The sequence below is a fragment of the Lampetra fluviatilis genome, chromosome 5 (assembly GCF_964198595.1).
Source record: "Lampetra fluviatilis chromosome 5, kcLamFluv1.1, whole genome shotgun sequence".
NCBI lineage: Eukaryota > Metazoa > Chordata > Hyperoartia > Petromyzontiformes > Petromyzontidae > Lampetra > Lampetra fluviatilis.
In genome coordinates this window covers 15,577,790-15,591,956 of record NC_136279.1, presented here as the reverse complement: position 1 = coordinate 15,591,956, position 14,167 = coordinate 15,577,790, and the positions used below count along the sequence as shown (strand labels likewise).

General features: G+C 43.5%; 1 protein-coding gene across 3 annotated transcripts in view; it reads right to left on the bottom strand.

Annotated features, from left to right (window-relative positions):
- The window catches only part of LOC144932649 (tyrosine-protein kinase Fyn-like), a 40,224-nt gene extending 26,613 nt beyond the window's left edge, over nucleotides 1-13,611 (bottom strand). For 2 of the 3 annotated variants that reach the window (XM_078856931.1, XM_078856930.1), the window contains exon 1: nucleotides 13,301-13,611. The gene's annotated coding sequence lies outside the window, so the exon portion shown is untranslated. The remainder of the gene's footprint in view (nucleotides 1-13,300) is intronic. The other variant, XM_078856929.1, reaches the window with a different exon arrangement.
- Between the last annotated feature and the right edge of the window lie 556 nt (nucleotides 13,612-14,167).

The window sequence follows — 14,167 nt, the reverse complement described above, 5'->3', positions numbered from 1 at the left end:
TTTTGTTTATAATATGCACTCTATTGATTTGTGCAAAGGCAAACATTAATCCTCATGGACGTTATTCATTTAGTAACAAAATATTCGTCTTTTCTGCTTAAAATTGTGGACTGCACATAACGATTGTTAAATAAGAAGTGTGGAGATGCGTCACAAAAACCAAAGCTCACCAGTGTTGACAATTAAAAATTATACCAACTCACATAATCTCAATGTTGAAGAAAGCCAAAAAATGGCTTGCAAAACTTTAGCAATATCCTTGTGGTAATGGTGCTATTAAGGAACAAACTATCATTAATCAAGAGATAAAACCATCTACACAAAGCATATCATGCATGGCCAGAGGGAATCTGAGGCAAGATTTGGGTGATAAGGTAAGTGAGAACAGGTAGTGATGACAGACATAAATAAATTAGAAGGAAACAATTCTCAAAAATAAAGATTGTTGGTTAGGCTACTCATGTGCTATTAACCATTTAACTAAAAACACAATGTCAAAGTTACTTCACCAATGCTGTTCAAGCCAAAAGATTACTTGTTTTGCAGTAGTCACACCTTTACAAAAAAAGGCCACTTGTTGAATGCCCTCTGATCCAAAAGCCTGAAAAATGCTCCAAGTGCCTCACCCCCCCCCTCCCCCATTAGGCAGCATTGATGAAGGCAGGGCCCTTGTCTTCAAGATCGTTAGCGTCTTTCCTGGGCTTTGTTCCCCGCCATGCTAAGTGGGTCACAGCTCCGTTGCACAGAGCTGCACTGGTTACCCATTGCTTACCGTGGCTTGACGCCGTTCAGCTGCAATTCCCCGGTCATGGGCAAAAAAAAACCACACATGTAACGTGAGGATTGCAATACACTGATCGTAAATATCGACTGCCCGCAAAACACCAGGTCACCGTGTTGATGTTAAGCACTGGTACAATGAGGCTGGGTTCACTGGACTAGCAGCTACAAAATTCTGTATGTTTTATGCAGCGGGTGAGGTTTGAAATGTGAAAAGACAACGATTGTACAATTGTTTGTTTTCCTTTCCATAAAATGTATTCCTCCAAATGTGTTCATGCTGTCATATCATAAGACACATTCAACTTCATTTGAAAATAATTCAGGTAGCACTGCCCCACCATCTGTCGGGTAAGTCTTCTGAATATAATGCTCACAACTACTATTGTGCTTGCGGAAAGCCTAGCATTTGTGGCTATGCACAACCTGGGCAACATGACAATGATTCACCGATTTAAATGTATTCTTATTTTCACAATTGAAGCTCCGCCACGTGCACATTTATCGAGCCTTGTAATCATGTATTTTTTTCATAACCTACACAAATTACATGCAAATATTCCGTGTATGCTAATTGACAAATTGACACAGGCAACACGCGATAAAGTAAAATTAAAGTACAAACAACACGTAAGAGAATGGATTTTTTCTGAATCAAGTCATAACCCTGATGTGTGACAATTCATCGAGTTGTGGGTGGAAGGAGGGCGGCATGATTCTTTTGCCTTCCTTTGGTACAGACAGCTGGGAAGTGCACGATAGAGCCTCGGACATCATTTACAAACACAGGCCGTCGCACGTCAGCGTCACAGTCCAAACCAGCCAAATAGGAGCATTGCTCGCAATTACCAAGATCAACAAAAATATTGTTTCCTTCCTTGTTTGCTTATAAAAAGGGCACTGTGTGCATTCTACATGCCAATGTTTGGAAACAGATTATTGAGTCTCCCAGTAAAAAGGGCAGTGCATGGCAGCAACAGGTTTTATCGTTATTACACGCACGCTCCTGTTTCAGGTATAAAAACCCCGTTACCAAGGAGGAGTTTCTATGTACACAATGCTTGGACCTATGGCAAGACCCCGAGTTGTGAATTGTGCTTGTTTCGTATGCCTTCAAACAGATTCTTGCAGTCGTGAAAGCTTTAAGTAAAGATTCTTAAAAGGTGAAACTTTGATTACTTGTTTTTTCATTTAACCAATCCCACGAAACAATTTTCATTACACCACACAGAACCCTAATTTCTGTAAGCATTATTCATACGGTAAGCACCATAATTTGCATTACTGAAACGATATGAAAACCAAGTCTATTTACCTACTGCATGGTAGAAGATCAATACACAATACCTGCATTGAAGTTAAGGAGCATTTCCATGGTTTAAAAATACAATATTGCACACAATTGCAGGTACACGTCAAACCCCAAAAAGCAATTAATTTTGCTGTGGCAGTTGAAAATCGAGACAATTAGTTAGAGACAACACCTTGCTTTAAAGAGAAGGGTAATTTCAGATTCAAATTAAAATTTAATTTAAAAACCACCAATGCTTTATTCAATTAAGGATTCATTTCAATTCCTACATTACTTTGTTGAAACAGTTGCCATTGAGCCCAGGCATTAATTAAGTAAAAAAATATATTTTCAAATAAAGCATAAAACACATTTCAATGACCAAAATTATGGACGAAACACACAGACCATTCTACAGAGAAAAGCAGTGTTGCTACAACAGTCACATGTGTTTGCCAAACAAAGTAATTAAATGAGATTTGGATAGAGTGCAAGTTTATTTCTGGTGCAGGCTGAATGTACAGTGGTTAGACTTTTAAAAGGTCATTAATTAAATTGCAAAACAAACATAACATTAACTCAGCATATTTAAAATGTCTCAAGTTACTAAATTACAAATAAATTACGAGTGGCGATGCATTTGGACATCCCCAAATATTCATTATAGAAGAATCAACATTGATTGGCCAATTCACATAAATGGAAAAAAAAATCAGGTGTATACTTCTAAGTTTTCTGGGTATTGCTGACGATCTGACTTCACAAACACCCAAATGTTCATTGCTAGCGATTGGCTTCTGTGCCCAAGGTGGGTGGCTGCAAGTTAACAATATGAAAACCACTATATATAAAAAAGACATTCATGACCTTCACAAATGCCTAGCCAATGCACCACTCCACTGACTATAGACCTCAAGTGATATATAGTCCCAATCAATACACTATGGATCACTCACTATCCCATGCAGCATGCACACCACTGCATTGTCTGGGTGCTTAGATCTTTTTACTGGATGACTAAACCAATACGGAACTACCAGAAGCAGATATTTTGAGTTTGGGGAAAATAAAACTAATTATATAGGATAAACTTGATTTCACAGTTCAGGTTTGGCCACTAATAATCTGTCAAAACCTGACTTGCATGGCACAGTACCAAAGCAGGACTCACCAGGGCCATCAGAAAAATCAACATATGAAGAGTGGTGCTGGGAATCTTTCCTCCCTTGGAACTCAATATCCTTGTTCATTTCCATTTAATGCTAAATATTTTCCAAGACAAACTTCAATAACCAATGCACTCTCTTCATTGCCACGTGACAGGTATTTATGCGATCCAGAATGGAAGATAAAATGCATCGGAGCATTATTTGCATAGGCTTCCCTTGGATTAACAGTTTACACTAAACAATGAAAATATGTTTCAGCATTTACATTTTTAAATAAATATATTTGGGCTAAACTGTCCTCCTATAACGCGTGTTTTCATAACGTGAATTGGATATATAACGCACATTGGATATAACGTGATGAATGAGGAAACACGTTTTTATAGCGCGGATGCGAATTTGATACAACGCGATTGAGTGAAGACAACGACATCGCGCGAGTAGGAACAAGCAGTTGTACGGCTGCCTTGTCGTAAACGTCACAAAAGGAGGGATGCTGCTGGATGCTTCTAGATGCTACCCACGCACCTCGGTCTTTGTTCAGCCTGCATACGCATCTCACATGTTATTATGGAGTGTGCTTTACCCTATATTATATATTATTCATAATAACACGATTTTTCCATAATGCCCAACTATTTCATTATACGAAAACAGACTGCACATACAATTACCAACTAAACTCAATTACCCATAATTATGTGCAATCCAGATACATTCAGCTGGCTACTAGGTTAATTTCAAACAACCCTTTTTGATATAACCAGCAAAAGCATACTTTCAATATGTAACAAGTGGATCATATTGGAAACATATTGCTCAAATGCATCATGCTGTAAACATCCGCCGAATGATAAAGGCCTCACAATGCACCCCTTTCATGATCTTCTCAATACAAGTTCCGCCCTCGACTTACGAGTACCAATGAGTACAATTTCCTACAAACTATTATGGTTAGCAATACGCTATATTAAAATCCAATTATGTACTTAACTGCAAATCTGACTAGTAAGTCTGTGCTTTTTGTAGTTTCGTTTTGGTTATATCACATTGCATCTTTTCCAGCTACTTTGTGCTGTTCTCAACGTTTGTTCCACTTCCTTTGTAACAAGAACATTCCAAGTCCGTCTGTGCTTGATAACCACCAGCCATTCACTCCGTGCCCACTATCCTTAGGACAAAAAAAAACGACGACAAGATGGATTTGGAAGCCTTTGCACTAAACCACAGAATTGCAAAAAACAACCAATCTCTTAAAACACAATCCTACGCACATGAAACACTCGCTCGTCCACAAAACATCCGTGCAGCCAACGTATTAATTCCAGTCAGTTATTTAGCTCCACCTCGGGGCTGAGTGTGAACCGTAATGCGTAATGAACACGAAGGTCAAGCATTCTTATTTGCAAGAATCATGTGACTACATAGCTAAATAATGAATTGAATGGAAATGTATGTGTTGCACGTGATGCTACAAAAAAGGGCATTTGTGTTTCAAATGAAGCAGTCTACAATTTAAAATAAGTAAATATAAAAATTAAGGGCCAACAAGAAATATTAAACCAAACGATTATGTCTGAGGAACTCACTAATAAACAGTTTGTTATCAAGGCTCAGGGTAAAGGGTTACTCCGTAACGACTTAGCATTTCATGTCTCTGAGCTTAAAAAAAACTTGATAATCACAATCAAGTGATAAGCACAATCAAGTGGTACACAATTGTTGAGGACAAACAACAAGAGTAAATTAAGAATATGGATTCATGCCCTAAGAATCGATCTTAAGAAATGAATCGATACAGCTGAGGAAGACACCGAAATATAAAACCTAACAACATCTCTTAAACAATGACCCAACTTCCATGAGAAAGCAGTATATCCCACGGAACAAAATATAGGGCATATTCCACACTGAAAATTAACGTAAGTGGGCAAACTTCAAAGGAGGAGCCATGTGCAAAACTACATGCCTGGGAATGATCTTTTAAATGAAGGAGTGTGCACAAAGGGTACATGTTATGGAAATAAGAGACAACTGTTTTTTGGTTTTCTGACCAAAAAAACTAAATAAGTGACAAGTCAAGAGACCCATTCAGGTAGAAAAAACCCACCACGACGAAAATGACAAAACAGGCAAGGTTCATCAGGCATTGAACATCTCACAAAACCATTTAAGATTATTGTACTCGTAGGTGGGGTTATCAAAATCAGCATCTTCACTGTTTATTTTAACCAGATTATCAATGCAATGGCATAACCGCCTTAACGTGGCAGTAAAGTGCAAGACTAATACCAATGGTAAATTATAGGCAGCTATCTATGTGTTAATGTTTTACACCATTTGCATCAGTGTGGCAATATAAAACACGTTTGCACGATGACTCGCGTGAACGTGGATGGATCCCCGTGACCCAACATCCACGTCACGAGTTCAAACCCAGGTTCGTGGGATCCACCTTAGCCCATCACCTCTGGACCCTATAAAAAATATTTCAACGGTGCTTGTATGTATGTAGAACGTATTTCACACCATACGTAGTCAACCGTGCTAATCGGGGGTGTGGGAGAATGACAAACTAAACACAAAAAGCAGTTCTCAAAAAAATGAGTTTTCAATTTAGATTTAAAAGTGCAAAGCTGCAGCGAAGTTCGTGCAGTTGACAATGGCCATCTCCATAAGAACATGGAAATTACACCACTGGCCTAGTCGCTAATAAAGATGACAACTGCTCCATTGCTTGAGTGAGCCCAATACTGTTTTAAAATACCCATTCCACACTGCTTATTTAAAAACAAATATTATACTGTATACATACAATGCATCTGGCAAAACCACCCAGAATGCACAAAATCTCAACAGAACGAGTTAAGCTGAAATGAGCCTGGATAGTGCTCCGATGGTCAACCACCACACATATGCTTGCACAACCATGCTCCAAGCGATTAGCAAACTGCGCTGACCAGCACGGTGCAGTATGGTCAAATAATCCACTTAACCATCATAGTCACGAGGGTTATTTCACCATATTTGCACGGTAAACGTACACTATTGCACAACCTATAGGCAGACCATTACATTATGGTTTCTGCTAATGGGAACAACCTGTTAGATCAAGGTCGATTGTATACCTAAAGTACTGTGTATACCAGGATTCTCACGATTCATGAATCAAAAAATCAAGTCTTACTCTACCAATACTGTAAATGCGCAAAATTGTGCACACAACAAGATTGTGTAGATTTATGCAAGCGTTTCCGTTGGGCTCACGGTCTGAATGAACAAGGCAGCGCAAGACAGGACACATTCAACAGAAAGAGACGGTGCACATTGAATGATCGCACAAAAAGGGGCGTACGTATGTACACATGCATGTAACTTATTTCGCGCCATACGTAGCCAACTGTGCTCATCGGGACAGTATAGATAAACTAGTGGCAAAAGCAGAGAAACCGACAATGGAGGCAGCGCGAAGAAGACAAAAATAAAAAATACATAAATTTGTGTGACCCCAAAACGTGACTTTTTCAAAGAGTGGGGCGCTGGCAGGGTGCGCGAATCGCACGCCTGGTGTAGATGTCTCAACACCATTTTTACACATTCTCTCTGCAAACTCGAGCAACAGCACATGCACAATACGCTGCGTTTCTCCAGAGACTCGCACAGTCTTTTGCATGTGCTGCTGTCAGTCATTAACTTGCACTTATATACGCATTCATGTCACCAAATTCAACCTTCGCACAAAATACGTACAAATAATACGGCCGTTAGCGTGACGAAAAAGCAAACAAATGCATTGGACGTAAAAACGGTGCAATATTTTTAAGTGCAGAAAAATAAACTTCTTCAAAAAGGAACATTTACAGCTCGCGTGTAACAATTACCCTTCTTTTTAATAACAATGCACGGTGCGGATATACATTAGAGGCCCTAAACCCAAGCGCATGTAATTACCAGAGGCAATTTTAGGGAAATTATAGCCAAGCTTACAACGTGACGAAAGGACACTTGGGGTTATAGTCTGCAGTGTGGTGGTACAACGTAGAAAGTGCCCACTGTCGAGACGTGTTGCCGGCTGTCTGACTTGAGAAAAAAAAATACTGTTGAAAAATAGCCGACTCCGTTTAAAAGAAAAATTAAGGCCAAAAACGGCTCTTGCTTTACAGTGACGCATCTAAGATGTGCGTTCTGGGCTGTTAAGACACTTAAAAGCCTTGTTCATGAGAAAGATAATACTTTAAAATCAGTCAGGACACCGCGGTGGTGTTAATCCCTTACTTTATATAACATCACTGCAGTGACGTCAACAGAGAGCATATGACAGTGATTTTAAAATCCTTTGTCTCATTATCGAAGCTAAAAACTCGTGCCAGACAACAACTTAGGCACAAGTCCACGAGCCAGGAAAGATTTGTAGTTGGACTAAGTTTATTTTCACAAAATCAACTACGTGAAGAAAAGTTACATTCAAAGTGAAACTTTGACGAAGAGACAAAGACACATTCCATGGAGACCTCAAGTCTTGTGAACGAATCCATTTTCGTTCCGAAGCATGGCGACATCAAAATAGGTGGCCAGCACCCCACACTGTACTTGTACAAATATTAAAGACGGCGGATAACATCAGGGGAATTATTCTATGATCATGAGATGAAGTCCTAATTGTATAACGCTAAGTTGACAATATGCTCACAAATCAAGATTAACAATATGCGGTTAGATTTAGGCTAATGGCGTGAACAGAACTTTACAATTGAGACAAAAAAAACGAGGAACAAAAATGAAATGGACAATTTTTTTTTTTTAAAACACCGACTGTTCAATAAAATTACAACTCCTAATTGTGCAAACAATCACGGACGGAATCGCTGTGCTGAATCGTTGCATGCCTTGAGCGTTACATTCATGTTCATTAAGGGGGGAACCTTCATAGATGAGCAGATTACGCCTGAATAAGAATGAAAAGATGATTTTGTGATAAGTTTAGTCCTAATCTAGACGTCAGGTAGATGTCAATAAGTTAAGATGCTTCCGCTTGTCCAATGCAGAGGACCTATGTCGATAAACCGGAATCGGCCGTGAGCTACACTGCTCACGGCCGGGGGAAGTAATCATTGCTAACATCACGCACCGTATGACGGCAATTACCGTTTCCTCTGCATTTATCATCAGGTGTTGCTCCCAAACGGCAAGCTCATTGCTGGCATGATGCATGTGAGTTGCGACAGAGGCTGACTGTACCCAGTTTCAGTAATAATCTTCTAACATATACATCACCCTTATTTGTAGCTACAGTACTGACTTGCCGTGCAGAAGAATATGCCGTAGAGATCCTTCAAGCAGAACTGGACTGTTTGTAGATCACATTGTAATTACTCTGTAAAAACAATAAAGAATTCCCTTTCATTCTAATAATCAGGGGTGGACCGATTCACCAGCCTTCCACGGGTTATTTGATCAAACATTGTAATTAGATGCCAAATACCATTATTTCTAACACTGCAGTTAATGATAGCCCCTCTAAGGGCTGCAGGGGTGACTTGAACCCATTACATACAACATATATAAATCTAAAAACACCGACTAACACAAGCGAGTATCTTGAGTTTAGAGATCTATTAAGTTATGAAGAGATGCATCATTCAGCCACTTCCGATATGCCCTTCTCTGCCAGAATGTAAATGCTGTGCCAGAATATGAAAATAAGTTTTCCCCTTTTTTCTGGCAAACAGGTGTTAGGATGTTAGAACACCAAACTGAAACCTTTTACAAGGAATCATGTCTGCATTAACCACAATACTTTGGGTCAGAATTTACAAAAAACCTCTAATATATGCATTGTCTTTGAAACTGATTGGTCCATACCACAGACAGCTTTCTTTGGAGCCTAGTCTCAAATGGTGTTAGACCAGAGGACGTCTTCTGGTTGCACACAAAATGCATATATTATCAGAGTATGCTTTTTGTATTCTGACCACAAGTATTGTGGTTAATGCAGACATGATTCCTTGTAAAAGGTTTCAGTTTGGTGTTCTATCATACTAACACCTGTTTTGTTGCCAGAAAAAAGGGGAAAACCTATTCTCATATTTTGGTACTGGCAAATGAGGTCCCATTATGCTGTGCCAGTTGGCAAACGTCCTTTTTAACTTAATTTTTTTAATTATGGGTGGCCAGGGAGATGACCCAAGGCAGACATTTCTTGGATTTTCCATTCTTGTCAATTCATTCGGGTGCACCAATACATTTTTATGCATGAATGTAGAACTTATCCTTCACACCGTATGTAGCCAACCATGCTAATCGGAGGTGCGCAACTCCGCAAAGTCACATTTGTTAGAAATTAGAGTAATATAGTAAGTAGTCCTCTTTCCCATTTCTAATGCACACATTTACGTTGTTACGCATCCATACGTGAACATATATACCTGGTGTCAACATGAGTCAACTCAAATATCATCATGCAATGTTCACACAATTTTAATTTAATGTAATTTCGAGTCCTCAAAAACAGGAATAGGTGCACAGGCCTAAAGGCACTGCCACCCAGGGCCACTTAAGAGAATAGCCGATGACTCCCACACATAAGTTGTATTATGTTAAAGCACGTGACATGAGAAGGTACACAAATGCACCGTCAACAGCATAAGGATATGGCGCAAGCTATGTGCGATGTGAATATAAATCAAACAGATGACCAGCGAAGCCAACTCCTGTCTTCAATGAGTTTCATAGTACATTGCTAAATCTGTGCTTAAGACACATCGTGTAAAAACGTGTACAAATTGTATGCATACCGTATGGTGGTGGTTACAACATGTTCAACATCTGATGGCACTTTGTCACTGCCTATGACATTAATTCCCAAGTGCCCGAGCACTGGACACACAACATATTACCGTGTCTGCGTAATTAAGTTTACATTTATTTTACAAACATCCCCAGCAAAGCAAGCACTGCACCATACTTAGGATCAGATTTAAAAGCATAATTTATGTTACAGGCTATCTTCCAAAGCCACAAGCCAATCACTTGGTCCACTTAAAAGCATTACATTAATATTAATACGAATGTACTGCTAGATGAAGGCAAGCTGTGCGGGTAATTGGGGCTATTAGACCATACTTCACCACACTGGTTGGTCTTTGTTCCCTGCCAGAGTAGAGATTTACAAACTCGAAGCCAATAGTTCCATGTTGCATGGGGTCAACTAATCGGATTTTTCCTCCATGCACTTCTCTTATCGTGACTCTTCTCTAGCAAAATCCACTGTCCCCGATTCTTGCTCTACCGCAGATGTTTACATTGCAGTTAGCATGGACACAAACACGGAACTCTACAATTACCAAAAATGTTCCCTCCTCCTGTAAGTTTTCCAAAGATGTCGGGCCTCGAAGTCACCCAGGCCGGGGTGGTCACTGGCCACACAGCGGAAAATCAGCACCCACACTAGTGGTTAAGTCACAAACGCGTGTTAACAGGCGCAAGCCCCCTTTTGGCAATGCACTGCTAAATAAGGGCCTGCCCAAGCCTCCACTGAGCACGAGGATTACCTAGTACAGTAATACCCCGATTTACGTCGTTTCACAACTACGTCACTTGATGAACACCGCTACCAGATTTGCGTCGCCTCAACCCCACACTTGCGTCGCTTACGGCATCATCCAGTATCCTGCCCGGTCATTCGTTTCTTTTTATTAACGTCGTTTCGATATTCGTCGCCGCGAATTTCAGGAACGCATCCCCGGCCGTGAACTTTATCGCCAAAAACTTCACATCACCCTGGTTCAGTGTGGGTTGCACACAACGGGTTGTACAACAATGGATTTTGGATGAACTACCCTCAACAGACCAACAACGTAGCCACTCCAGCCCGAGGCCAACTTGTGTGTGTGCTGCATCATGGTTAGCCACCCATGCGCCCTCTGGGCTCAAATCCCGCTTAACTTCCGAGATCTGACGGAGATTGGGCGAATTCAACGTGAGCTGCACATAGGCAAAATGCTTTGACCAATACATACATTACACCTCCGATTGGCACGTTTGGCTACGTATGGTGCGAAAGAAGTTCAACGTTCATTATACCCGCGTGTAAAGTTCCAACTATTAACCGATTGAGGCTATCACCACAACTTAACAATGAAGTCCGTTAACCCTGCTGTATGGGTACAATGCTAACCATTGTCATTAGTTCATTACGATTCCTGGAATTCGAGTCATTGTCCACTGTAAGCCACATTAACTGTCTGGCTGACGGATGAGCCAGTGGAGTGCCAAACACTGCAGACACACCGCCGTCACACAAGCGAAGTGACCTCGAGACGAGAAAAGCAACTAGTGCACTTCAATGGGTTTCAAATAAGCCTCATGGGGATGCATTTCGGTTCGACAACAACAATTGACAGCCAAAGCAGGGCATCAAAAACTACAGCTAAAGCAGCAGCAGCAGCAGCACAACAACAACAATTGCAGCAGACTCAACAGGAGGCTACAACGCAAAGCGGCCAAACAAACGCTAGTACAGCAGCAAAAGATGCAACAGCTACAGAATAAGGTCCATTAGCATCAACATAAACAAAGGCAGCATCAACATTCGCATCAACTGCGACACAAGCAGTAATAATGGATAGTGGCACAGCAGCAAGGCGTAGCAACAGCTCTTACAGATGCATCAGCAGCAACAGCAAGATGCACGGCAACTATAAGAGTAGCAACAGCATCGTAATGGCAGCAACAGCAGCTGTAACAGCAGCAGCAGCTGTAACAGCAGCAGCAACTGTAACAGCAGCAACAACTGTAACAGCAGCAACAGCAGCTGTAACAGCAGCAACAGCAGCTGTAACAGCAGCTGTAACAGCAGCAACAGCAGCTGTAACAGCAGCAACAGCAGCTGTAACAGCAGCAACAGCAGCTGTAACAGCAGCAACATCAGCAGCAACAGCAGCAACAGCAGCAGCAACAGCACAAGGCAGTATTCACAGCAACAACAGCAGCAGCAACAGCACAAGACAGTATTCACAGCAACAACAACATCAGCAACAGCACAATGCAGTATTCACAGCAACAACAGCAGCAGCAACAGCACAAGGCAGTTTTCACAGCAACAACAGCAGCAGCAACAGCACAAGGCAGTATTCACAGCAACAACAGCAGCAGCAACAGCACAAGGCAGTATTCACAGCAACAACAACATCAGCAACAGCACAATGCAGTATTCACAGCAACAACAACATCAGCAACAGCACAATGCAGTATTCACAGCAACAACAGCAGCAGCAACAGCACAAGGCAGTTTTCACAGCAACAACAGCAGCAGCAACAGCACAAGGCAGTATTCACAGCAACAACAGCAGCAGCAACAGCACAAGGCAGTATTCACAGCAACAACAGCAGCAGCAACAGCACAAGGCAGTATTCACAGCAACAACAGCAGCAGCAACAGCACAGGGCAGCATTCACAGCAACAACAGCAGCAGCAACAGCACAAGGAAGTATTCACAGCAACAACAGCAGCAGCAACAGCACAAGGCAGTATTCACAGCAACAACAGCAGCAGCAACAGCACAAGGCAGTATTCACAGCAGCAGTATTCACATCAACAACAGCAGCAACTGCTGAAGCAGCAGCGGTGGCCGCAGACAACGACAGAAGCAGCAGCAGAAACTTGCAACGAGCCGCAACAATTAGGATCTACTGTGCTGTATACTGTACTGTACACGCAGTTTACATGCGACCGCACGTCCGGTCGCAACACAACAGCAGCAGCGGGGGGGGGGGTGATGAAGAGACACCAGCAATGGTAACAACGGTGGCGTCAGCCAGACAACGACGTTCCCCCACGCCGCCAGGCTTTGGAGACACTGTCCAAATGAAAACGAGGGCCGATGCAAATCACGCCACGGTAGTTGTCTGGCCCGTGTCAGGGAGCGGTCTCTCCGACCAAAATCACAGCCCCTCACCAAGCCAACAAGTACCCCCAAACGGATCGAACCCAACACAGAACCCACGCTTGGTAAACATCACGGCGAGGAGTGACACCAGACGACGATGCCCGCTCTCTCACCTATCCCATGGGGGGGGTGAATGCGGCCCCAACCTTGCGACCGCCGACGCCTGCTGGGAGGAGGAGGGGGGGCGGCAAAATGAACTGCCTCGCGACGAACGCGGGGAATTGACGGCGATGGAGAGGGAGGAAATGCTGCGGACGACGACGACGACAACAGCAGCAACAAAACACGACGAACAAGGGGGCCGAAGCGTGAGACACGGGGAGGGAGCGAGAGGGGCAGGCGAGAGACAGAGAACGACGGGCGGCTCCGCTGCTTCCACCGCCGCGAACCGGGCGGCGCTAAAATGGCCGCTAGAGGGAGGCGGCTTCACATTCCCCACCCGTCCGCGCGACCCGCCCCCTCCGCCCGTGTCGCGCCTCGCGATTGGTCCTCGCGTGCCCCCCGCCCCATTCCCCCGGCGCCTTCAGGCCAATCGCGAGCAGGGCGCTAGGGCGCCCCGGGGCGTGGTTTCGCGTCTAGCCACGCCTACGGGCCAATGGGGAGGCGCGAAGGGGGACTCCAGGGAGTGGGCTGGCGCGCGCCTGTCGTGGGCAATCTAAAAACACCGCCCCGCCCCCTCATGCCTCTCACCCCCCCACCCACCCACACCTCGCTAAGCCCCGCCCCACGCCTCTCACCCCCACCTCGCTGAGCCCCGCCCACGCCTCTCACCCCACCCCCACCTCGCTGAGCTCCGCCCCACGCCTCTCACCCCCCACCTCTCTGAGCCCCCCGCCCACGCCTCCCACCCCACCTCGCTGAGCCCCCCCTCCCACGCCTCTCACCCCCCCCACCTCGCTAAGCCCCGCCCCACGCCTCTCACCCCACCCCCCACCTCGCTGAGCCCCACCCCCCCGCGCCCTTTGTGATGGCCCCGCCCC